This window comes from Euprymna scolopes, chromosome 40, assembly GCF_053919585.1.
Source record: "Euprymna scolopes isolate OS-2025 chromosome 40, ASM5391958v1, whole genome shotgun sequence".
NCBI classification, from domain to species: Eukaryota; Metazoa; Mollusca; class Cephalopoda; order Sepiida; family Sepiolidae; genus Euprymna; species Euprymna scolopes.
Window position 1 is genome coordinate 52,748,281 of NC_136521.1, and position 8,938 is coordinate 52,757,218.

General features: G+C 33.4%; 1 pseudogene; it reads right to left on the reverse strand.

Moving 5' to 3' along the window:
• Positions 1-5,743: 5,743 nt before the first annotated feature.
• On the reverse strand, positions 5,744-5,860 carry LOC145265926 (5S ribosomal RNA; annotated as a pseudogene).
• Positions 5,861-8,938: the final 3,078 nt, after the last annotated feature.

Here is an 8,938-nt window from a genome sequence, read left to right on the forward strand (position 1 = left end):
ATAATATTATTTGATTATATACATGTGTATTATATACTGTGCTATATGTGTGTGTGTGTGTGTGTGTGTGTGTGTGTGTTAATCATTTACTTGAAAGGTACTCAGTTTATACCAAACGTAATGGATTAAAAAACTTTTCTCACAAATAAAGTTTTTATAATGAAAAACATTAATTTATATATATCTTGAAAATTTTGAAAAAAAAAAAAAAATCCAAGCTCAATGAATGACTTTTTATTGGGTTGCAGAACATATATATTATAATATAATAATTTTCCAAGTTCAGTTTGTCATTTGTTGTATTTGTAAAGGTAGCGATTGCAATAATGTTTCGTATTGCGACTAACAAGTCTGTACAATCATATTATTGTTGCATATTTAATTGACGAGTGTGTGATTGAATATGCGGCAATAACATAATTTTGAATAACTTGTTCGTCGCAATGCGAAGCAATAGTGTAATGGTGTAATAGTTACCTTATGAAAAGAAAAAAACAGAAAACCTGATATTTGGAACTTGGAAAATTATATATATATATATATATATAATTATTTTTTTACTATAATAATTCAATACCTACAGACACTAGTGTTTCATCCTTTCGAGAATCTTCAGTGCATGGTGTCACGATTAATACCAGTCGAACGATGTGAACCCCGCAACACGAGACATCTCTGGCTCGTTTAGCGAAGACCTAATCCATTCGGCTACCATTAACCGCGTGAAATAACGTTGAATTTAAAAATTTTAATTTTAAATGTTCATTTACGTCAGTCAGACAGTGGTCTAATCGTTATACGATGATCTATGCAAAAGAGCTAAATTGACTGACTTTTAATTCAACTGAAAGTGCTCAACGATAAGAAACGAATTTCTTAAAGGGGATGTCATAATTATTTTTTTTACTATAATAATTAAATACCTACAGACACTAGTGTTTCATCCTTTCGGGAATCTTCAGTGCAGGGTGTCACGATTAATACCAGTGGAACGATTTGAACCCCGCAACACGAGACATCTCTGGCTCGATTAGCGAAAACCTAATCCATTCGGCTACCATTAACCGCGTGAAATAACGTTGAATTTAAACATATATATATATATATATATATATATATATATATATATATATATATATATATATATAATCTGGCAAAGCTGAGTATATATATATATATTTATATATAAAATCTGGCAAAGCTGAGTATATATATATATATATATATATATATATATATATATATATATATATATATATATATAAACATATTTAAAATACACCTAATGTCCTCATATGTTACAATTTTCCTGAAAGTGAGCTACATTGGATTTATGGAAGCATAGAACGTATCAATTTTCGTCTATAAAAATTAAACTGAAAACCAATCTCTTAACTTAAAAGGGAAATGACTCTCATAGCGTAAATAATTAAAATTACTTCCGTTTTTAAATGCAATTGGTGTCGGCTTATAATAATAGAAAATAAATTAAATTAATTATAAATGAAATTAAAAATAAAAACAACTTTACATAATGTTTCTAAATGGAACAATTAAAACAATTCTATTACAGAAACAATTAATAACATTGAGCTAAGTATTAAAAAAAAGATTTTCTTTAGTGCAATATGCAAATGACTTCCTTAAATGTAGATTCGTTTTGAATAAATAGTATATATAAAGAAGTCATGGGCTTACTTCTTGAACGTAGATTTTATTTGAATAAGCAGTATATATACAGGTCAAGCTGGAATGAAAGTGTGTAAAGGTTCGTATTCATTATGGAAATTAATTTGTGACACCGTGTGCCTTGTCTACATATTAATCAAATTATGAACAAACAAACGGACAAGAGTATTATTTTGTTATAATAGAAGACCTCGTATATACATTATAATAGAAGATATGTTAGGTAAACTCCGGGCAACGCCGAGTAGAAGCATTTAATTGTTTGTTATCTATCTATCTATCTATCTATGTATTTATGCATCTATGTAATTGTTTATCTAGCGAAGTAAACGACAGATTGAATTATGGGAAACAATAAGTTGAGCTAACGTGCCGGTGCAAAAAAGGGTCATAATGTTGTGACAGGTATTAAACTTGTTTGACCGATCAGTTGGCAACGAGAAATATACGAATGGGGACCGGATGTGATGTGTCAGGGGTTCCGATTTGAATAAACTGTGTTAAGTTTAATGAGTTGGTTTTTAGACACCGAACAAGCAAGATGGGTTAAACGGTTTCCCTAAAAGAAGGCGACGGTCTCCAAGTGGATGCAGAGAAACGCCACAAGTCCGAGACCATCTATTTCACTCCATACTGCAGAAGACGAGATGCCTAAAAGTGAAATAAACCTATATATATATATATATATATATATATATATATATATATATATATATATATATATATAAACATGCATCTTCCTGTGTGTCTTACATGCTTGCTTGTTATAGCAGAAGCTAGCTTCCCAAAACGTTAGCGACCCTCCCAGGCAGCAGCCAAAAGACGGAAGGTCACGTAGCAACAAGTATGTCGTTATAGATATACTGTGAATTATATGAAATACATACACGCACCCACGACCACTGGATAAGTCACGGGCCATTAAGGCATTTAGGACACGAGGATAATTGTCCGTTAAATACACAGTTAAAAACACAGTTAGATAAGAACATAAAATATAACAGACATACATACGTATATATTATAATATAACATGTACATATATGTACATGTATACATATATGTACATGTATATATATATATATATATATATATATATATATATATATATATATATTAAAATATTTTTCTAAGTTTACAAATTGCATAATTCTGCAAATTTAAAGTAAGTATAAATATTAATATTATGTGAAAATCGTAACCAGATGAAAAAGCTCAATATTCGAGATAGAGCATCAATATGAGAAACTGAATTTGTAAATTAGAATTTACAATGAATTTATTATTCGACAAGGAATACAAATTGAAAACTTAAATATTTTCCTTATTTCGTGGAGTTTAAAAAATGTTTTTTGTCCTCAGAAGAAAGTATTTTGAAAAATGATATTCATAGGCAGGCTATACATTTTTCTGGTTAGCACATGAATTGAAAACTAAAAATTATGAAGGAGGTCATATTTGTATGAAAGTTGATAATGCAGAAACGTTAAAGGGACATTAACAACAACAAAAAATAACGTCTGGACTTGACGAGGAAAAGTTGCCAAATAGTACCGTGTAGAGCAGAGCAACTTGCTTATTTGGAGCAACTTGCATATTTGGAGTAACTTGCTTATTTGGAGAAACTTGCATATTTGGAGCAACTTGCTTATTTGGAGCAACTTGCTTATTTGGAGCAACTTGCTTATTTGGAGAAACTTGCATATTTGGAGCAACTTGCATATTTGGAGTAACTTGCTTATTTGAAGCAACTTGCATATTTGGAGAAACTTGCTTATTTGGAGCAACTTGCTTATTTGGAGAAACTTGCATATTTGGAGAAACTTGCTTATTTGGAGCAACTTGCTTATTTGGAGCAACTTGCTTATTTGGAGTAACTTGCTTATTTGGAGAAACTTGCTTATTTGGAGAAACTTGCATATTTGGAGCAACTTGCTTATTTGGAGCAACTTGCTTATTTGTAGCAACTTGCATATTTGGAGAAACTTGCATATTTGGAGAAACTTGCTTATTTGGAGCAACTTGCTTATTTGGAGCAACTTGCTTATTTGGAGAAACTTACATATTTGGAGAAACTTGCATATTTGGAGAAACTTGCTTATTTGGAGAAACTTGCATATTTGGAGCAACTTGCTTATTTGGAGCAACTTGCTTATTTGTAGCAACTTGCATATTTGGAGAAACTTGCATATTTGGAGAAACTTGCATATTTGGAGCAACTTGCATGTTTGGAGAAACTTGCATATTTGGAGCAACTTGCATATTTGGAGCAACTTGCTTGGAGAAACTTGCATATTTGGAGAAACTTGCATATTTGGAGCAACTTGCTTATTTGGAGCAACTTACTTATTGGAGACACTTGCTTATTTGGAACTTGCTTATTTTAATAAGCAATTTGCTCTTCACAACCATATACAATCCCAGGAAAATGTTGTTTTACAGATGCAAATGAAATAGTTCTGCAGAAATTGTAAAAATTCAAGTGGTTGAAAGTTCAATTTCAAATGACAATTACAAATGCAAACGTGGCACCCGGACAATTGCAGTTGAAGATTTTTCCAATAGAAAAATGCGAAGTGAACAAAATCTTATTAGCCTCCCGATGAGAGATAAAAAAAAGAAACTCCATATGCTCCTATCGGCCGAAAAAAATATAATAAAATCAAATGAAATGTGTCTGATAAAAGAAACGCAAAAAGTAATCACAGCTTTATATAGTAAAGAGAAAAAACAAAGGGAAGTAACTCTAAGCAACTCCAAATCCTTACGTCACTGAAAAATAAGCACACATCTGAAGCTGTCAAAAGGGAGACAGCTTTTGCATTATAAAAACATGATCTCAGCTAAAATCTATATTTACATTTGTAACATCATGGGCCTTCTAGAATGGCACAGGGTAAGCAATATACCACAAGTAACAGAGCAAAAGTCATTTCAAAAGTTGCCCGTATCCCGTTGAATATGATGTTGAGCGGAAAAATCCTTCGTTGGTTGAGAGTCTCACGAAAATTTTATTGTAAAATTTACCTTGAAAAACCAAGGAAAACACTCTTTAAAATTACGCGCGAATGATCAACGAAAAATTGTATCTCAAACTAAAGCGGAAAAAATCTAGGAGAGTTCTATTTTAAACAAACTAAACCATGAAAAACAACATAAATACTATTTCAAATAAAGACTCGCGAAAATGATACTTTAAACATACGAGTGAAAAGTTAAACAATAAAGATTATTACAAAAGTGAGCGTGACAGACCAACGCAAATACATTTTCAGATTTAAGCAGACAGACGAACGAAAATTTTATTTCAAAACCGAATTGTAAAAACAGACCACGAAACAAAAAACTATTTGAAACGAAAGTGGGGAAAATAAGCAGAAATGCTGTTTCTAAATTAAGCTTGAGAGACGAACGAGAATGCTATTTCAAACTTAAGCATGAAAGACCAAGAGAAACGATGTTTTCTAAATTAAGCTTTAAAGGCAAACATTTATGGTAAGTAAAAATCTTGCAGCATACAACTTTTGTATTTTATATTAGCATGCCGGGCCAACGCCGAAGATGTACTAGTCGGCAATTATTATGATTATTAAAGCCAAAAAATATTTAAGATAAAATACGTTTTAGAATAATGAAAATATTTAGAATAAATATTTATTTAAATTAATTTAGAAATGTTTTTAAAAATGTGATGATTACAATTTAGTTGACAACTTAGGAAAATGACACGTAAAAACATCAGGTGATTATCTTAGTAACGTATACTAATGATGCCGATTAGAAAGGGATATGGTCTTTTTGAGATACGTAGAGATTAGTTGAGTCAGTCAGAGTCAGTAAAGGGACAGAGATGATGAGAATTTCCATTACAGCTTCCCATCAAACAACACCAAAGATGGACCAGATAGAAAAAGAGAAGAACGAAAGAAAATCCATAGCCTTGAGCCCCTAAGAGGCATAGGCCATCTACAACTTTTTGTAGATACTTTTGTAGCGGCTGAGTTCTTTTTACGGGGGTGACGGTGCTGGCCCCACGCCCAACCTTCCCAGAAGGTACATACAGCGCCTAGCCTTCCCAAATGGTCACCCATCTGGTACTGGCCAGGTTCAACGTTGCTTAACTTCGGTGATCTGGCGAGAACCGGTGTGTCAACATGATTGTGCCGTACGAAGAAGGAAATAAAGGGAGAGATAAAGAGATAGGAACATGCATACATGCTATTCTCCCCCTCCCCCCAAAAAAACGACTGAACTGTTACGTTTGTTTTCAATTTTGAGGACAGCAGCCAGACTGGCCTTTCAGCGTGCGTCTGATTACAGAAACAATCTCGAGTTGCACATGTCGCTTGTAAAATTGTTGAGTTGGCAGGCCCGACATTTTAGATATCTGCGCCAGCCCGTCGCTGCGCATCTACCCACAAGTTCATGAAAAGACTGGCACAAGTTTCACTCTCCGGCAAGCCCCCAGCTCCCCCAAAGTAAACTTCCTCATTGTGTCGCACATGCACCCACATACACGCGTGAAAAATGTTACTCCACACTCAGTTAAAATCCACTACAACATCTACTCACATATGTATGTTATATAATGATACCCTACACAAGCAAATAGCGATTATGGTAACTAGTGTGCATATTAGCGAGTAACAATATTACATGCCATGATAACCTACAGACCCAACTGCAGTGGCGTAATAGTGTTGGGTAACGGAATGTGAAGATTGTGCACACACACACACACACACACAAATTCCAGATTAACAGAGAACAAAGAAAATGCCATGTCGTGCTTTTACATATATATTTACCTCTGAGCAACAAAGAAAATACAAGGTCGGATTTTGTACGCACATATTGACCGCTGATAGAACACAGAAATATATTGTAAATAAAAGCAATAGGTCCGATGAACAAAGAGAGAAAGAGAGGGAGAGAGATGAGAGAGAGAGAGAGAGAGAGAGAGAGAGAGAGAGAGGGAGACTTACCATCGTTACATCGTTAGCCCATCACTCGTAACCTCACATTTCCCCACCATTGCTCGATACGTCTGACAACCATTGAGAGGCAAAATATTAATTAAATAAAAAATTAGTATTTTTATGAAACTGTTTCTATAGTTTTTTTTGTCAAACAGCTGGAACAATCTAGAGTGTATATATTTTTTAGCAGCATGTATTTTTGTAGAAGTGTAACAAACATGATTATACATACGTTACAGCGATAAATAGATAAGTCGTTACAAAGAGATCAGACTATACAACAATTGAAGTGGGCGGGGTCTTAGGTCAGCTTTCTAGATAGAAGTCGCTAGAAATGCAAGTGTCGAAATATGATATCACGTCTTCGTGAATAGAAACAAAACGATTTTGAAAAGTCAGTTCAAGTCAGGAAACGGAACAGAAAAGATGCGGCTTACAATGTAAAAATCTAAGTGAATGTTGCCTCGATACTCTGCCCCTGCGTTTCCACCTTTAAGACTTTTTTATTGATTTGTTTTCGTGATTAGCCATGGGCGAAAACCCATATGTGTATAAATGCGTGCTTACGTAAAAGAGCGCGCGATTACAGTTTGTTTGCAAACTGCTTAAAATGCTATATGTATTTACGCACGTAAACATTATACGCATACATGTATGCACATATACATTCAACCTCGTAGCCTGGGCTAACAGTTCAGGCTATCTGAAGATATTGGTTTTAGTCCTTAAGTGTATTAAACACTGATGTTATTGTCTATTATTTTCTCCTACCTTTGCAAAACTCAATCATATGAATAAATGTTTAAAAATATAAAGAACTAGCATGGGTGCCCGGCGTTGCCCGGGTATTTGGAGATATCTGCTGAGCAAAAAAAAAGGTCAATTTTTTAAACTGTTACCCCTTTAAATTTATTGTTTTCGGCTCAACTCATGTTATTAAGTTAGATCAATGTCCAAGGAACCTATATCGAAAATTTCAAGTGTTTAGACCCAAAATTGTCGGAGGACTTAGCTAGAGATCTCAATGGTCAAATCAGACAGACACACAGACAGACACACAGACACGTTCACTTTTATAGATATATAGATTTAAAGTATAAAACTTTTTCTAAAATGATCGGATTCAGCATTAAATAACCCGAAAATGTCGATATGCCGAAAAGCAAAACAACCAAACCAAACCAAACCAAACCAAACCAAACCAAACCAAACCAACCTAAAAACTATAAATAAATAAAGATACTAGCAGGCCGCCCGGCCTTACCCGGTCGGAAAATACTCTGTAGATCAAATATTCTGAGAGAAGATTAGTAAAGACTTTTCGCACACACAAAGAAACCTTATATATATATATATATATATATATATATATATATATATATATATATATATATATATATATATATATATATATAAATATATATATATATACATATACATATATATATGTATATATATATATATGTATATATATACATACATATATTTATATAAAATGGGTTAATAAATTCCAACGAAAGAAAGATGTATATTTAAATAAGGGAGTAGTCACCAACAATGTGTATTTTTTAACATTATTTTATTATTCCGTGTCTTGGTTTTTCATTGAGAATTATGTTTGGATCATTGTAATAATGTTTTTAAGTCATTGAAATCGTTTACGTACGTTTCAGACGGTCTGATGCGTCCTCGTCAGAAATAATTTTCAAATGTGTAAAAATGGCGATTTTCGTTAGTTTGAAGTTTTTCCAAGGGGTGGAAGCTTGTAAGTGTTTATTATACATTGGTATGCTGAATTTTTATTGCTTTTTTTTTTTTTGGTTTGTCCAGGGAGATTTTGACCTGGCTGTAGTCAGTCGCTATCTCTTTCTGCTAATGTGTTTTTCTTTTCCTTTAGGGTGGGGTAGTGTGTGTGTGTGTGTGTGTGTGTGCGTGTGTGTTTATGTGTGTGTGTGTGTGCGCGTGTGTGTGCGTGTGTGTGTTTGCTTTTATTGGTTTGGGAATGTGTATATTGTTTTATAGTATTTTGGGGTTATTTGCTTTCTTAGGAAGGCAGCTGTGGTCCGAGGTCGTTACTAATGTGTATGTGTGGGGAGGGGGGACTGGCTCTTCTGAAGTAAGGGTAGGGGTGCTTTCATTCTATTTTGATCTTTATTTTTTGGATTCTTGGATTTTAGTATTGTGATTTTTCGTTTTAGTCTTATATTATGTTTGTTTAGAAAGGGGGTGTATTTAAAATAGGGGATTTTTTAATGTTTCTATTTATTTGT